This window comes from Ovis canadensis, chromosome 14 (genome assembly GCF_042477335.2).
Source record: "Ovis canadensis isolate MfBH-ARS-UI-01 breed Bighorn chromosome 14, ARS-UI_OviCan_v2, whole genome shotgun sequence".
In the NCBI taxonomy this organism is placed as follows: Eukaryota; Metazoa; Chordata; class Mammalia; order Artiodactyla; family Bovidae; genus Ovis; species Ovis canadensis.
In genome coordinates, this window is record NC_091258.1 from 51,656,600 (window position 1) to 51,674,438 (window position 17,839).

At 39.6% G+C, this 17,839-nt stretch overlaps 1 long non-coding RNA gene across 1 annotated transcript in view; it reads right to left on the bottom strand.

Annotated features, from left to right (window-relative positions):
* The window catches only part of LOC138418675 (uncharacterized), a 139,098-nt gene extending 121,518 nt beyond the window's left edge, over positions 1–17,580 (bottom strand). The window contains exon 1 of the long non-coding RNA XR_011248676.1: positions 16,853–17,580. This is a non-coding gene — a long non-coding RNA (uncharacterized lncRNA). The remainder of the gene's footprint in view (positions 1–16,852) is intronic.
* Positions 17,581–17,839: the final 259 nt, after the last annotated feature.

The window sequence follows — 17,839 nt, forward strand, 5'->3', positions numbered from 1 at the left end:
TCAGTGGCTTCTCTCCTAGAGGGCGTGCTCCAATCCTGCCTATCTCACACCTCAGGTCCGAAACACAGCTAAAAACAGGTATGGGGGCCTCTATTCCAACATCTAGGGAGCAGACACTGCCCCTGGCAGGGCAGTCACAACCACAGAGCAAAGAGGAGGCCCCATTCAATATTCAGGGCAGGCTCTGGTCACCACACCACCAGTCAAACCCCCCATCAAGGGGATAATGGCATAACCCTCTGGACCAACCTCACCCACCAAAGGGCAAACACCAGAAGCAAGAACTACAATCTTGCTTTTTCAAAACCTCATGGGAAATACAAACCAAAAAACTACTATAGATAAACACACAAGAATGAAAAAGCACCCAAACACAACACTAAAAATGGTCATCAAATCATAAGTGAAAAGAACAAAAGAAGGGACCTGGTGGCCCAATGGTTAAGAATCCATCTGCCAATGCAAGGATCATGGGTTTGATCCCTGGTCTGGGGAAATCCCACATGCGGCAGAGCAACTAAGCCCATGTGCCAAAACTACTGAAGCCAGCCTAGAGCCCATGCTCTGCAACAAGAAAAGCCGACACAATGAGAAGCCTGTGCACAGTAACAGAGCAGCCCCCACTTGCCACCAACTAGAAAGTCCACAACAGCAAAGACCCAGCACAACCAAAATTAAATTAAAAATAAATATATCTTTAAAAAAAAGAAGGGAAGTAAAAAAGACCTGCAAAAACAAACCCAAAACTATTAAGCATATGGCAACAGGATCACACATACTGATAATTACCTTATGTAAATAGAATTAATGCTCCAACAAAAGACAAAATGGCTGAATAGATACAAAAAAACCCATACACATTCTGTCTACAATAGACCCATTTAAGATCTAGGGACACATACAGACTGAAAGTGAGGGGATGGAAAAAGACACTCCGTGCAAATGGAAATCAAATGAAAGTTGGAGTAGCAATACTCATTTCAGATAAAATTGACTTTAAAATAAAGACTGTTATAAAAGACAAGGAAGGACCACTTAATGATCATGGAATCAACCCAAAAAGGTATTACAATTGCAAACACATACACACCCAACATAGGAGTACCTCAATATATGAGGCAAATGCTAATCATCATAAAAGGAGAAATCTACAGTAACACAATAACACTGGTGGACTTTAACATCCCACTTTTATCAATGGGCAAATCACCCAGACAGAAAATTAATAAGGAAACACAAGCCTTAAATGACACTTTAGACCAGATATTTAATTGATATTTATAGGACATTCCCTCTAAAAGCAACAGAAAACATTGTCTTCTCAAATGCACATGAACATTCTTTAGGACAGATCGCATCTTAAGTCAAAAAACATGCCTTGGTAAATTTAAGAAAATGGAAAACATATCAAGCATCTTTTCTGACCCCAATGTTATGAAATTAGAATCAATTACACATATGAAAATAGATAGTCAGTGGGAATTTGCTGTATGATATAGGTAACTCAAACCAGTGCTCTGTGACAACCCAGAGGGGTAGGATGGAATAGGAGGGAGATTCAAGAGGGATGGGACATGTGTATACCTATGGCTTATTCATGTTGATGAATGGCAGAAACCAACACAATATTGTAAAGAATTATCCTTCAATTAAAAATGAATAAATTTTAAAAAACAATTCAACAACAACAATAAAGAAATCAATTACAGGGGAAAAAACTGTTAAAAAATGGAAGCTAAACAACATGTTACCAAATAACCCATGGAACACTCAAGAAATCAAAGAGGACATCAAAAAATATCTAGAGACAAATGACAACGAACACATGACAATCCAAATCCTTGGGAGGCAGCAAAAGCAGTTCTAGGAGGGAAATTTATAGCAATACAATCTTACGTCAAGAAACAAAAATCTCAAATATCCTAACTTTAAAACCATAGCTTTAAAGCTATGGTTTTTTCAAGTTGTCATGTATGGATGTGAGAGTTGGACTACAAAGAAAGCTGAGCACCAAAGAATTGATGCTTTTGAACTGTGGTGTTGGAGGAGGCTCTTGAGAGTCCCCTGGACTGCATGGAGATCCAACTAGTCCATCCTAAAGGAAATCAGTCCTGAATATTCATTGGAAGGACTGATGCTGAAGCTGAAATTCCAATACTTTGGCCACTTGATGCAAAGAAATGACTCATTAGAAAAGACCTTGATGCTGGGAAAGATTGAAGGCGGGAGGAGAAGGGGATGACAGAGGATGAGATGGTTGGATGGCATCACTGACTCAATGGACATGACTTTGAGTAAACTCTGGGAGTTGGTGATGGACAGGGAGGCCTGGCATGCTGCAGTCTGTGGGGTCGCAAAGAGTTGGATATGACTGAGCTACTGAACTGAACTGAACCTTACACCTAAAGCCACTACAGAAAGAAGAACAAACAAAACCCATAGTAGAAAGAAATCATAAAAATCACAGCATAAATGAAATAGAGACGAAGAAAATAATAGAAAAGATCAGTAAAAGTAAAAGGTGGTTCTCCAAGATAAACAAAATTGATAAACCTTTAGCCAGAGTCATCAAATAAAAGGGAGAGGACTCAAATCAATAAAATTAGAAATGAAAAAGGAGAAGTTACAAGGGACCCCACAAAAATACAAAGGATCATAAGAGACTAGTACAAGCAACTATATGCCAATAAAGTGGACAACCTAGAAGAAGTGGACAAATTCTTAATAAAGGTACAGATTTCCAAGACTGAGCAGGAAGAAATAAAATAATGAACAGACTAATTAAAAGTACTGGAATTGAAACTGCTACTAAAAATCTTTCAACGGGGCTTCCCTGGTGGTCCAGTGATAAAGAATCCCCTTGCCAATGCAGGGGACATGGGTTCAATTCCTAGTCCGGCAGGATTCTACAGGCCATGGAGCAATCGAGCCCACGTGCTGTAATTATTGAGCCCACACTCTACAGTCCACAAGCCACAACAACCAAGTCTGCAAGCTCCAGAGCCTGCATGCTACAACTAGAGAAAGCCTACGTGCAGCAATGAAGACCCAGTGCAGCCAAAAATAATTACTTAATTTAAAACATTTAAAAAACAGTATGGTACTGACATAAAATCAGACATATAGATCAATGAAACTGGATAAAAAAATCCAGAGTACCCACACAGCTATGGTCACCTAATCTATGACAAAGGAGCCAAGAATATACAGTGGAGAAAAGACAATCTCTTCAATAAGTGGTGCTGGTAAAACTGACAGCTGCATGCGTAGGAGTGAAATTAGAACACTACTTAACACCATACACAAAAATAAATTCAAAATGGATTAAAAACCTAAAGACCAGATCTATAAAACTATTGTAGGAAAACACAGAATATTCTTCATCATTAAGTCATAGAATTTTTTAACACACCTCTTAATGAAAATAAAAACAAAAATAAATAATTGGGACCTAATTAAACTTAAAAGATTTTGCACAGCAAAGGAAACCCTGAAAAAAATTAAAAGACAACCTTCAGAATGGGAGAAAATGTTTGCAAATGAAATAACCTATAAGTGATTAATTTCCACAACATACAAACAGCTCATGTAGCTCAACAACAAAAAACAACCCAAAGAAAAAATGGACAGAAGATCTCATTAGACATTTCTCCAAAGAAGGCATACAGATGGCTAAAAACCTAATTATTAGAGAAATGCAAATCAAAACTTGCTCCTTGGAAGAAAAGCTATGACAAACCTAGATAACATATTAAAAAGCAGAAACATTACTTTCCCGACAAAGGTCCACGTAGTTGAAGCTATGGTTTTTCCAGTAGTCATGTATGGATGTGAGAGTTGAACCATAAAGAAAGCTGAACACCAAAGAATTGTTGCTTCTGAGCTATGGTGTTGGAGAAGACTCTTGAGAGTCCCTTGGACTGCAAGGAGATCAAACCAGTCTGTCCTAAAGGAGATCAACACTGAATATTTACTGGAATGACTGATGCTGATGCTCCGTTATTTTGGCCTCCTGATGTAAAGAGCTGACTCATTAGAAAAGACCCTAATGCTGGGAAAGATTGAAGGTAGGAGGAGAAGGGGACGACAAAGGACAAGATGGCTGGATGGCAGCAGTGACTCAACGGACATGAGTTTGAGCAAGCTCCGGTAGACGGTAAAAGACAGTGAAGCTTGGCGTGCTGCAGTCCATGGGGATGCAAAGTCGGACACAACTGAGTGACTCAACAACAGCAACAATATCAAAACTATAATGAGACATCGCTTCACACAGGTCAGAATGGCCATCATCAAAAACATACAAACAATAAATACTGGAGACGGTGTGGAGAAAAGGAAACTCTCTTATATAACGGTTGGTAGGAATGTAAATTAGTACAACCATTACTGAGAACAGCATGGAGGTTCCTTAAGAAATTAAAAATAGAACTGCCTTATGATCCAGCAATCCCAGTCCTGGGCATATATCCAGAGCTAAACCATACATTCAAAAAGATACATGCACCCCAATGTTCACTGCAGCACTATTTACAACAGCCAAGACATGGAAGCAACCTGTCTGACAGAGGAATGGACAAAGATATGGTACATGTATACAGTGAAATATTAATCATAAAAATGAACAAGACAATGCCCAATGAAGCAACATGAAAAGACCTAGAGATTATCATAATGAGTGAACTCAGACAAAAAAAAAGGCAAATTATTATTTTTTTACTGTGGAATTTTATAAAAAGGTACAATTGAGCTTATCCACAAAACAGAAGCGGTGTTACAGATGTAGAAAACAAACTTATGGTTACCAGGGTTAAGGGAGGGAGAGATAAACCGGGAAATTGTGACTGACATATACATGCATGCATGCAAGCAAAGTCACTTCAGTTGTGCCTAACTCTGTATGATCCTAGGGACTATAGCTTGCCAGGCTCCTCCATCCACGGCATTCATCAAGCAAGAATACTGGAGTGGGTTACCATGCCCTCCTCCAGGAGACACATACATACTGCTATGTATAAAATAACTGATAGTGACACACTGTATAGCATGGGGAACTCTACTCAGTACCTCTGTAATGGCTATATGGAAAGAGAATCTAAACAGAGGGGACACATGTATAACTGGTCCACTTTGCTGTACACCTGAAAGTAACACAATGTTGTAAATCAAGTATACACCAATAAAGTTATTTTTTAAAAAGACACCAAATGCAAAAAAAAAAAGTATTTTGTAACACTTTATAAGCATATGTGGTCATCCTGAAAAAGAGATTTATTATTATTCTACATGACTTCTTGCCAATGGATGATAACATCTTGGGGCAATCTGATTCATGCTATGATCATTAGAATATTGCATTGCTACAGGAATTCTGATCTGTGGTTTATTTATTTTGGTTGTTATTTACTTAAGTATTAATTCCAATAATCTCCTCAGATGTTACTCTTGCTTATGCTCTTTGTTCTGTGGCTGCGGGCAGGGGCATATGCATGAATTTGCAAATAAGGTTTGCAGCATTTAGATGAAGATGTGACGAAGGCAGAAGTCAGCTTTAATGAGCAATCAAGGAATCCTATACATAACTGAATATAAATTAAAATGAGAACATATTAGAAAGAAGCAGCTTGTAAATTTAATTTGGAATAGAGGGGAGAAGATTAAAGAGTTAGGTAAACTGCTCTGAGGTTTAGCTTAAGTTATATATCTTGAAGGAAGGGTCACCTACATGGGATATGAAGTAGAATCAGCAACTACGAATGGCAAGACTAGTCAAATAGCTCAGTATAATTTGCTGATGATGACTATACTTCTCTGTAGTGTTCACAGCTTAATCATTTTTATTACTACCCATATTCTGTTGATGGCAGTTAGGCACCAACTTGACACAGAACGAGTTCTGTCTTTTGATGTCATTTTACCATTAGTATGAAGAACAGATTCTCCTGTTCTTTCTCTGTAGCAAGCAGTATACATAGCCATAATCTTCAAAATCACTACGTCATAAATTCGTATCCACTTTATAATTCATTTTCACCCTTAGGCCTTTTGATCATTTAATGACTTTCAGATTTTTCTCCCTTTGAATACCTATTTTATTGTTTTTCTCCTAAAGCAGTTGTAGTTTCTATTTTGAAGGGGCAGAATCTCATTTTGTTGTTTCCACTCCATATTTCTGAGCTCTCTGGGTACCTTTATATAGCTTTGCTGCTCTTACTGTTATTTGCATCACCTGCCAATTTAATATCATCTGTGAATTTCATTAACATTAGTTATACTCCTTCTTCTACATCATTAATGCAGCTGCTATATAAGACAGGACAAAATACAGATCTCGGCAGCACCTACACATATTCCCCAACTTGATCCATTTCCATTTATGGTTTATCAATATTTTTTATGATTCTGCAGCCAGTTTTGAATCCGTGTGACTCTGCTTATATCCAGGACAATCTGAATTAATTGTGCATAGATGTCATGAGACACTGCATCATAGGCTTCACTAAATTTGATAAATACATGTACCATATTTTTTCATTTACTAGTACTATATGTAGAAAACTGATATTTTAAGTTTAGCTCAATGTTTATAGTTCTAGTAATTGCTACATATTTACTTTTCTTTTAATACTAGAATCACTATTTTCATATAATGAATACTGATGACACTACGGTTTTTACTTTTTTCATGCGCTTTTAACTTTTAATTTTAGAATAATTTTAAATTTACAGAAAAGTTACAAAGTTACAAAGATCATAGAGTGTGTTCCCTTATATGATCTAGGACATTGCATTTAGCAGTCATGTCTCCATAATCTCAAAGATACGTGACAATTTCTCAGTCTTGTATGTTCATTACCATGACACTCCTGAAGAGTACTGGTCAGATATTTTACAGAATGTCCCTCATTTTTGGTTTGTCTAATGTTCTCTCACAATAAGACTGGGGTTACAGCTTTTTGGGTAGACTATCACAAAGGTTAAAAATACCCTTTGCATTTCATCATACTTGAGGTATAGGGTGTTAACATGATATTACCCTTGGTGATATAAACTCTGATCACTTGTTTGATCACTTGCCAGCTTCCTCTGGAGTAAGTTAGAAAATTTCCCTATCTATATTCTACCTCATGCATTCTCTGTAAGGGTTATTACAATGCCCCTAAAGGAATAAAAATTTGATCTTGGGGGGAAATTTTACTCTATTATGCATTAAACATTGATATTCATATAATACATAAACAGATAAAGTATAGTTATGATATTAAAACTTCATCAGGAGTGTGGGGGAGAGTGTCAAGAAAAATGTTCATGTGTGTGTTTGTGTGTCGGGGAGGAGGTAGAAAAAAAAAAAAGGACTGGTAAATTCCTCTCTATTCATTAGGATCAAATTACTAAATCCAGCCCATATCCAAGCAGATGGAAATAAAGTTCTACCTCATAAAGGAGGGAGTATCTGCTACATATGCTATTTGGTATTTTTCCCTAAAAAATATTCTTTTTAAAAAGTCAACTTTGGTCAATTTTCTGTTAATAGTTTGACTCTATGTATTAGTCTGGGTCTTCCAAAAAGCAGATGCAAACATGGGATTGAGCATGCGACACACTTACTACAGGATTTACCTGTGAAAGGCAACAAAGAGGGACCAAAGTGGGGCAAGAAAGCCTTAGGATGCCTATGAAGGAAAAAATGGAAAGAGAGAGAACTGGGTAGGAAGAGTCTCAGGCTGCTAAACATCTAAGGTTTTGGACCAGTCAAATGGGAGCCCTTTGACAAAATAGTCCATTAACACAGTCCCTTATGTTATAGGAAAGAACCTGGATTACAATGGGCACCATATGGACTCATGGCCTGGAAGGATCACTTGGGAATCATGGCCTTGACATGAATATGGGAATGGGCTCCAAAACATCCCAGTACCTGAATCCACCAGTCAGTTATGGTCCCTGAAGAAAGACGTGGAAGTAGGACATTTTCATGCCCACCACAGCCCATAATTTTACACAATATTAAAATACCAGAAATAATTTTTGAAAGAATATTACCTAATTCTTTCTCCATTCTAGCAGATGTCCATGAAACCTACAAGAAAGTTACAGACAAAAGACTAAAGGAACCAAGTAGAAATTTCAGCAGTTTTCGAGTGATGATGAGTCAGAGTAAAAACATGAGGAATTCCAGTCAAGATATAAAAACCATAATTAAAAATCAAATGGAAACATTAGAACTGAAAAATATAATATCCAAAATGATTAATGAAATCACTGAACAGCAGGTTGAATAGTGTAGAAGAAAGGATCGATAACTTTGAAGACAATTCAACAGAAATTGCCTAAACCGAAGCACACAGAAAGAAAAATATGAAAAAAGGTAGCAGATTAATGATGTGTGTGTTCAAAATTAGGCAATCATGGACAGAGGAGCCTGGTGGGCCGCAGTCCATGGGGTCGCTAAGAGTCGGACACAACTGAACGACTTCACTTTCACTTTTCACTTTCATGCACTGGAGAAGGAAATGGCAACCCACTCCAGTGTTCTTGCCTGGAGAATCCCAGGGACGGGGGAGCCTGGTGGGCTGCCGTCTATGGGGTCGCACAGAGTCGGACACGACTGAAGCAACTTAGTAGCAGCATGCTTAAAATTGGAGTCCCAGAGGAAAAGGAAAAAAGAGAAAAGTACAGAAAAAATATTTGACAAAATACTAAACAAACCTGCCAAAATTGATTAAAATATAAGTCTATAGCTCGAAGATGCACAGCAAACTCCAGGCAGAACACATGAGAATAAAATCACAATTTAGAGAAGAATTAACACCTATCCTGAACATCTCCCCTCCCCTGCAAAAAAAAAAAAAAAAACCCTCACAGAGGAAGGAATACACCCAAACTCATTCTATGAGGCCACCACCACCCATTACCAAAACCAAAGATATCACACAAAAAGAAAATTATAGGCAAATATCACTGATGAACATACACACAAAAATCTTCAACAAGATACTAGCAAGCTGAATCCAACAATATGTTACACAGATAATGCACCATGATCAAGTGGAATTTATCCCGGTGAATCAAGAATTTTTCAATACTTGCAAATCAATTAGTGTGATAGACCACATCCACAAATTGAAGAATAGAAACCAAATGATCATTTCAACAGATGCAGAAAAAAGCTTTTTGGCAAAATTTAACACCCATTTATGATTAAAACAAACAAACAAACAAACCACTCACCAGAAAGTGGGCATAGAGGGACCCTACCTCAACATAATAAAGTCCACATATGACAAACACACAGCAAACATCATTCTCAATGGTGAAAAGCTGAAAGCATTTCCTCCAAGATCAGGAACAAGACAAAGGTGTCCACTCTCACTTTCATTCAACACCACTACTGAGCCCACTTGCTGCAACTACTGAAGCCTGCACGCCTAGAACCCAAGTTCATCAACAAGAAGCTGCCACTTGCCACAGCTAAAGAAAGCCCACGTGCAGGAATGAAGGTTCAGTACAGCTAGAAAGAAAGAAAGTGAGAAAACTCTTACAGGAAAACATAAGCAGAACACTCTTTGACTTAAGTTGCAGCAGTATCTCCTACAGTAATTGAAATAAAAACAAAAGATAAACAAATGGGACCAAATTAAACTAAAAAACCTGTGCAGAGCATTGGAAACCATAAACAAAAAGACAGCACTTCCCTGGTTGCACAGTGGATAAGAAACCGCCTGCCAATGCAGGGGACAAGGGTTCGATTCCAGGTAGGAAAAGATGCCACATGTCATAGAGAAAGTGAGTCCTTTTGCCGTAATGACCGAGCCTAGTGCCTGTGCACTCAAGGGCCCATGAGTGCAACTACGTGAGTTACGTGCTGCAGCTACTGAAGCTGGAGCACCTGGAGCCTGTGCTCTGCAACGAGAGAAGCCACCGCAATAAGAAGCCCACGCATGGCAACGAAGAGTAGCCCCCACTTGCCACAACTACAGAAAGCCTACACTAAGCAACAAAGACCCAGCACTGCCAAAAATAAGTACATTTTAATTTTTTTTAAAAAAAGAGTGCAGCAGAGCCCACATCCTGACTATATCCCAGGATGGCAAAAAAAGGATAACCCACAGAATGGGAGAAAATACTTGAAATGAAGCAACCGACAAACAATTTATCTTCAAAATTTACAAATAGCTCATGTCCATCAAAAAGCTCGAAAAAAGACCTCAACAGACGTTTCTCCAAGGAAGACATACTGATGGCCAAGAGGCACATGAAAAGATGCTGCTGCTGCTGCTACTGCTGAGTCGCTTCAGTCGTGTTCGACTCTGTGCGACCCCAGAGACGGCAGCCCACCGGCTCCCCCGTCCCTGGGATTCTCCAGGCAAGAACACTGGAGTGGGTTGCCATTTCCTTCTCCAATGCATGAAAGTGAAAAGTGAAAGTGAAGTCACTCAGTCGTGTCCAACTCCTAGTGACCCCATGGACTGCAGCCCGCCAGGCTCCTCCGTCCATGGGATTTTCCAGGCAAGAGTACTGGAGTGGGGTGCCATTGCCTTCTCCTGAAAAGATGCTAAACATCACTAATTATTAGAGAAATGTAAATCCAAAGTACAGTAAGATATCACCTCATAGGAGTAAGAACAGCCATCATCAAAAAGTTTATGAACAATAAATGCTGCAGAGGGTGTGGAGAAAAGGAAATCCTTCTACACTGTTGGTGGGAATGTAAATTGGTACAGCCATTATGCCGGGAGAAATATCAATAACCTCAGATACGCATATGACACCACCCTTATGGCAGAAAGCAAAGAGGAACTGAAGAGCCTTTTGATGAAAGTGAAAGAGGAGAGTGACTAGGTTGGCTTAAAACTCAACATTCAGAAAACTAAGATCATGGCATCAAGTCCTATCACTTCATGGCAAATAGATGGGGAAAAAATGGAAACCGCGACAGCCTTTATTTTCTTGAGCTCCAAAATCACTGCAGATGGTGACTGCAGCCATGAAATTAAAAGACGCTTGCTCCTTGGAAGAAAAGCTATGACCAATCTAGACATCATATTAAAAAGCAGAGATATTACTTTGCCAACAAAGGTCCCTATAGTCAAAGCTATGGTTTTTTCCAGTAGTCATGTATGGATGTGAGAGTTGGACCATACAGAAGGCTGAGCGCTAAAGAATTGATACTTTTGAACTGTGGTGATGGCGATGACTCTTCAGAGTCCTTTGGACTGCAAGGAGATCCAACCAGTCAATCCTAAAGGAAATCAGTCCTGAATATTCATTGGAATGACTAATACTGAAGCTCCAATACTTTGGCCACCTGATGTGAAGAACTGACTCACTGGAAAACTGACTCACAGAATCTTTCCCTGACTCTGGGAAAGATTGAAGGCAGGAGGAGAAGGGGACAATAGAGGATGAGATGGTTGGGTGGCATCACTGACTCAATAAACATGAGTTTCAGCGAGCTCCGGGAGTTGGTGATGGATAGGGTAGCCTGGCGAGCTGCAGTCCATGGAGTCGCAAAGAGTTGGACATGAGCAACTGAACTGAACTAAACAGCCATTATGGAGAAAAGTGTGGAGGTTCCTTAAGAAACTAAAAACAGAGCTACCATAAGATTCAGCATTCCCACTCCTGGGCTCATATAAAAAAAAAAAAAAAGGTTTGAAAGGATACATGTACCAGAATATACATAGTGGCACTATTTCCAATAGCCAAGACATAGAAGCAACTTAAATATTTATCAATAGATGAATGGGTAAAGAAGATGTGGTGCATATATACAACAGCATTATTAGTCTTAAAAAAAGAGAGAGAATGAAATAATGCCATTTGCAGCAATATGGATGGACCTGGAGATTATCTTAACAAGTGAAGTCAGAGAAAGACAAATATTGTATGATACCACTTGTATGCAGAATCTTAAAAAAAATTGATACAAATGAACTTTTTACAAAACAGAAACAGACGCACAGACTTAGAAAATGAATTTATGATTACCAAAGGGGAAAGGTGGGGAATGGACAGATTGGGAATTGGGGACAGACAATTATATTTAAAACAGATAACCAACAAGGACCTACTTAATAGCACAGTACTGCTCAATATTCTGTAATAATCTAAATGAGAAAAGGATATATGAATAAGCATAACTGAATCTCTTTGTTGTATATCTGAAAGTAACACAACACTGTTAATCAACTATACTCCAGTATAAATTTTTTTTAATATGCAAATTCATGTGCTTCACCCTGGACCAACCAAACAGGAGTTCATACAGAGTCCAGCAACCTGCTTATGAAATAAACATGTAAATTTTAGCCACACTGTTTTGCAAACTAGTGCCTTATATAAAGTTTACCTAGTTCTGTAGACTTACCTTTTCAATGTTTCTCATCTATTCTATGGCCTCTACTCTAGTCTGCTTCATCTCTTAGCTGGACTTGCGTAATAGGATTTCCTTGCCTCTAGGATATTTTCCACTCTAATTCATCCTACACACAGGGGCCTTATTAATCTTACTAAATCACAGCTCCAATCATTTAATGTGACAAGAACTTATTGAGAGCGTACTATATACCAGGTGCTTCAAGGCAGAAGGTTCTAAGTGGGGCTGATAATCTGAATCATTAAGCAGGAGAAGATCTCCATGGGGTTGCAAAGAGTTGGACACGACTGAGCAACTAACCTGACCTGATACCTGATTCACGCAGCATAGCAGAAACTAACAGAACGCTGTAAAGCAATTATCTTCTAAGTGAAAAAAAAAAAAAAGTTACCCAGGTGACCCTGATATTTTAAACAACACTGCTGCCGCTGCTAAGTCGCTTCAGTCATGTCCGACTCTGTGTGACCCCATAGACGGCAGCCCACCAGGCTCCCCCGTCCCTGGGATTACCCAGGCAAGAATACTGGAGTGGGTTGCCATTTCCTTCTCCAATGTATGAAAGTGAAAATTGAAAGTGAAGACGCTCAGTTGTGTCCGACTCTTAGCGTCCCCATGGACCGCAGCCTACCAGGTTCCTCCATCCATGGGATTTTCCAGGCAAGAGTACTGGAGTGGGGTGCCATTGCCTTCTCCCTAAACACCACTAGACTGGAGCATATAAAGATCAAAATGTTCTTGAATATTTCAGATTGTACTGGGGAAATGTGAACATATGCAAATAACATATAAGACATTTGTTGTTGTTTAGTCACCAAGTCATGTTCAACTGTTTTGTAAACCCATGGCAATGTAGCCTGCCAGGCTCCTCTGCCCATGGGATTTTCCAGGCAAGAATACTGGAGTCTTGTTTCTTCAGATACAACACACTGATTAATGCTATATTCAAAGTACCAAGTACTATAAAAAAGAATAATTCTAACTGTATTAAATACCTTTAGTAATACGCCAACCTTGAAGAAATCTTTTCCTCCTTTAATTTCCCACAGTACTTTATAACTCTCCTATGGTCTCATTTTTATCTTGCATTATAATTATTTTCATATATGTGTCCTGTCCTCTCCACTTGTACTTAAGATCAGAGCCTTGACCTTATCAGAGCACATAATCTCATAAAGACTTTTTTTTTCAGAGTTCTAATTCACTTATAGGATAAACCTGTACCATTCAAAATACTAAATTATGCATGGTTGTGCATATGGTGGTGGTGGTGTCTAGTCACTAAGTCGTGTCCGATTCTTTGCTACCCTGTGAATTGTAGCCCAGCAGGCTTCTCTGTCCATGGGATTTCCCAGGCAAGAATACTGGAGTGGATGCTGTTTCCTTCTCCAGGGGATCTTCCCAACCCAAGGATCGAACTTGCATTCGCAGACAGATTCTTTACCACTGGGCCACCTGGGAAGCCCACGTCTTTTTATAAATTTAATCAAAAACTGGATGTCCTTGTAACATCGGATATATGTGGACAAATTTATGGATTTAACCTCAGTGAGGCACTTAGTACAATTCCTTCAACAAAGTAGGTGCTTAAAGTTATGTGTGAACCAACGGGGTCTGGGGAAAACATCTTTTGGATATGGAAAAACATACCATGTCCAGTATCCACTTAAGAGGTTATAGATTCCAAATGAAGTATGCTGGTGGTTTTTGTAAACCACCCCCCTGTGAGCCAAAACCAATCAGCCTGCTTGTTTTGTTGTTCTGTTTATTTGTTTGGATGACCCAGGATTGTGTGGCATGCTGGTGTATGTGTGTGGGTTGTGTTTTCTGTTTTTTGACAAACTTCAATTTGAAAGTCTTTGGCAAATATTCTCTGATTTACCACAGGCTCTTCCATTCCCTGGGCTTTCCTTGTGGCTCAGCTGGGAAACAATCCACCTGCAATGCAGGAGACCTGGGTTCGATCCCTGGGTTGGGAAGATCTCCTGGGGAAGGGACAGGCTACCCATTCCAGTATTCTGGCCTGGAGAATTCGCCAAGAGTTGGACACAACTGAGCGACATTCACTTCCATTCCCTATTATCTTACACAAACTTGATGTACACAATTATGTTATCTACAGGTATAAAGAAGAGAGTGCTAATGGACAACTACTGCCAATCATTTCTGCTTTCTGAATGTTGATTATTGTATGGACTGAACTGTGTACCCCCAAATTCATATTCTGAAGTCCTAATCCCCAGAACCTCAGAACGCAACTATACTTGGAGATAAGGATTTTAAAGAGGTAAGTAAATTAAAATGAGGTCTTTTGGATGGGCCCTAATCCAGTATGACTGATGTCCTTATAAGAAGAAATCTGGACACAGATGGGCATGAATTAAAGACCATGTGAAGACAAAGGCAAAACTACACATCCAGGAGAGAAGCCTCAGAATGAAATTATCCCCGCTAACACCTTAGTACTGAACTTTCCAGCCTCCAGAATTGTGACAAAATAAATTTCTGTTGTTTACGCCCTCAGCCTGTGGTATTCTGTTATAGCAAACCTAGCAAACTAATGCAGATGCCACTATATTTAATATTAATCTTAACAGTGGCATTTTTACATCAGAATTATGTTTACTGGGACTTCCCTAGTGGTCCAGCGATTAAGCCTCCATGCAGGGGGCACAAGTTTAATCCCTGGTCAGCGAACTATATCCTACAGGCTGCAACGAAGAGCCCGCACCTGCCAATAATGATCCAACACTTGGCAATGAAGATCCCACGTGCTGCAATTAAGACCCAACAGAGCCGAAAAAAAGATATTGAAAAGAATGATGTTTACCATGTTCAAGTCATTCTGCCATGTACAGTGGTGAATACAACTCTAAGTAGCTTAGAATCCAACAGATAAGGCAAGTTATATGTAAGATATTCATCAACATAAATGAGAAAAACATTACCAGGCCTAAATGGAAAGAAAAAAAGCCAAATAAACAGTGTATTTTTAATTCTATAGGTGTTCTGAAGGAGACAGTTAACTACGAGTTGATCAGAAAAACTCAGAATTTGTCCTGGGCATTCAAAGATTCAAAAAAGCAGGAGTAAGAAGACATTTAAGTAAGAGGAATGGAGAGTACAACGTCAGATGCTACTACAGAAAACATTGTTTTCCCAAGTTCATCTTAGATTCAAGTCTCCTTTCTAAACTCTATAGTCACTATACACTTTTAAATTAAAAGTTCTAAATCCTTATAAAATTTAGGCATTTCCCCCTGCAGATAAATAACAGTGTAACTGACTTTTTCAGTACAATACTGACATCCAAAGGATAGTCTAGTTCATCTCTAATGCCTCTTGGGCTTCGTGCTGAGAGTTGGTTTTATTTTCAAATGGTCTATGAGGGCAATAAGCAGTTCACAGAACATTCTCTTTTGAAATTTGGCCATTTTTTGATCTCTTGCCTATCTATCAAATCTCATCATTTTAGATGGCTCCACAATGCAGGTGGCCTATGTTTTCTTAAGTGCTTCTTCTTCTGAAGAATGTTACTCAGTTCGTTAATGTTTCATACCTAAGTATTCTAATGTATTTAATTTTTTATTTAATGAAATTTCTAACCTCCAGGCTGAAGAAGTTATTCAGAATGTTTCATCCAAGCTGCTGGAAAAGTGCTCATTAGCAGGGAGTTTTGAAGTTGGAATTTTAAGAAAAGGGTTGGCAGGAACCTAAACATATAGATCTAAGCTTTCATAAATGTTTCCTTAAGTGTAAAGAAAGAAATTCTTCTTGATAAGCAGATAAATTATGAACTTTTCCTTTTAGATTTTGGTGACAAGAATTTAACGACTTTTGTTAAAAGATGTGTTTCAAAGCTGTTTTTTTTTTTTTAATAATTGTCTGTAAAAAGCCTTATGTTTCCTCCATCATTTCAACAGTGCTTACTTTCTGCCATAAAGGAGAGACTGAAGTGAGACCATTATCGCCAAGAGATACACACTGAACTAAAGGAGCCATGCTAAGCATCTGGTTGCAATTATTTTAGATTCAAGTGATTCTCTATGAAAGGAGGCACCTCAGCTGAATTAGTCTGATTCTTGTAATGATCTGGACTCAAAGAACCTGCCCATCTTATACCATCTAACTTGAGATTTATGGGAGATTAAGAACTTAAGTTAGAGAAGCTTCTAGATGGTTACATAAATTTTTAAAATTAAAGGTCTTTAATATACCCGGTTCAGATGAAATTTGCGGGTCCTAAAGAACTAGAATTTTAAATTTAATTGTAAATAAAATTGCACCCAATATTTCAAGACTACAAACTGCGTACAATACAGTAAAAATGCACACGGTAACACTTTACTAAATGTTTAGAAATCCAATTTTCACTGTTTTCTTTTTTTTTTTTTTAGTACCCACTCCCTGGTGACAAAGTGGACTCAAGTTTCTGTTACCTTCAAAAAACAAGGGAGTGGTGTTATACTACACGCTTACCTTTGGGAAACAACTTGCACTTTATAACTGGACGGGAAAATCTTTTGGTGAGCGAGAAGGCTAAAGGAAACGAAGGCCAGTGGCGTGACCGTGGCACAGGCCCGCGGTTACTCCTGACGGGACCGCCCCAAGCCACAGTGACCACCTAACAAGACCGCTTTTCCCGCGGACTCTCGCCTTCCGGCGGTAAGTCACCGCAGCACCGGAAGCCGTCGTCAGGACAACGCTCTTCTGCCCACCCCGACCCTTCGTCCCGCCCACCACCTTGTACGTCTGTAGCCAGCGGGCTTCCATTGGTCCATTTGTCCTTCACTCTGGGAGAAGTTCGGAGCGCTAGGTTCTGGAACTCTGATTTGAATTTGTGGCGCGGACAGTTCATGAGGTGACAATGGTGCTGGGCGTCTTGCAGGAGCCAACAAACTCGGTGGTGAGAGACCCTGAGGGGAGAATGACGAAAAGGGCGGCCGAGGAGCAGGGGCGCTGCGTTAAACAGGTCTCCTCGAGACGGGGGACTTGAGTCGGGCTGGAACTTCCCTTACTGAGGCTGGCTCACCGTTCTCCTCACAGCCTCTAGATTCTTCCCTCACGACGTTTTCCTCGCGTCTCAGAGACGACGCTCCCGCCCACCTTCTGTCGCTCCAGGAGGGAGTCTCCCCTCACTTTTCTTTCATGAACGGGTGCCTCTCACCTTCCAACCCTCCTCAGTAGCAACCCTCCAACACTGACGTGCTTACACCTCCCCCAAGCGTACTTGACTCCCGCCTCCTTCCTCTCTCCACCTCTTTCCTAGTTATATTCTGCTCTCCATCAGCCACACTGTCAGGAACTTTCTACCTGCCCGTGATAGGGTGGGAAACTCCCGAGCGACCTGGGGAGCGCCCCACATCTCACAAACTGCGTCCCGAACTTTCCTTATCAAGGAATAGGATGCTGCTGTCCACTTGTTCCCAACTGAGACGCGATAAATGTCCCGTGGAAAGCGGCAAG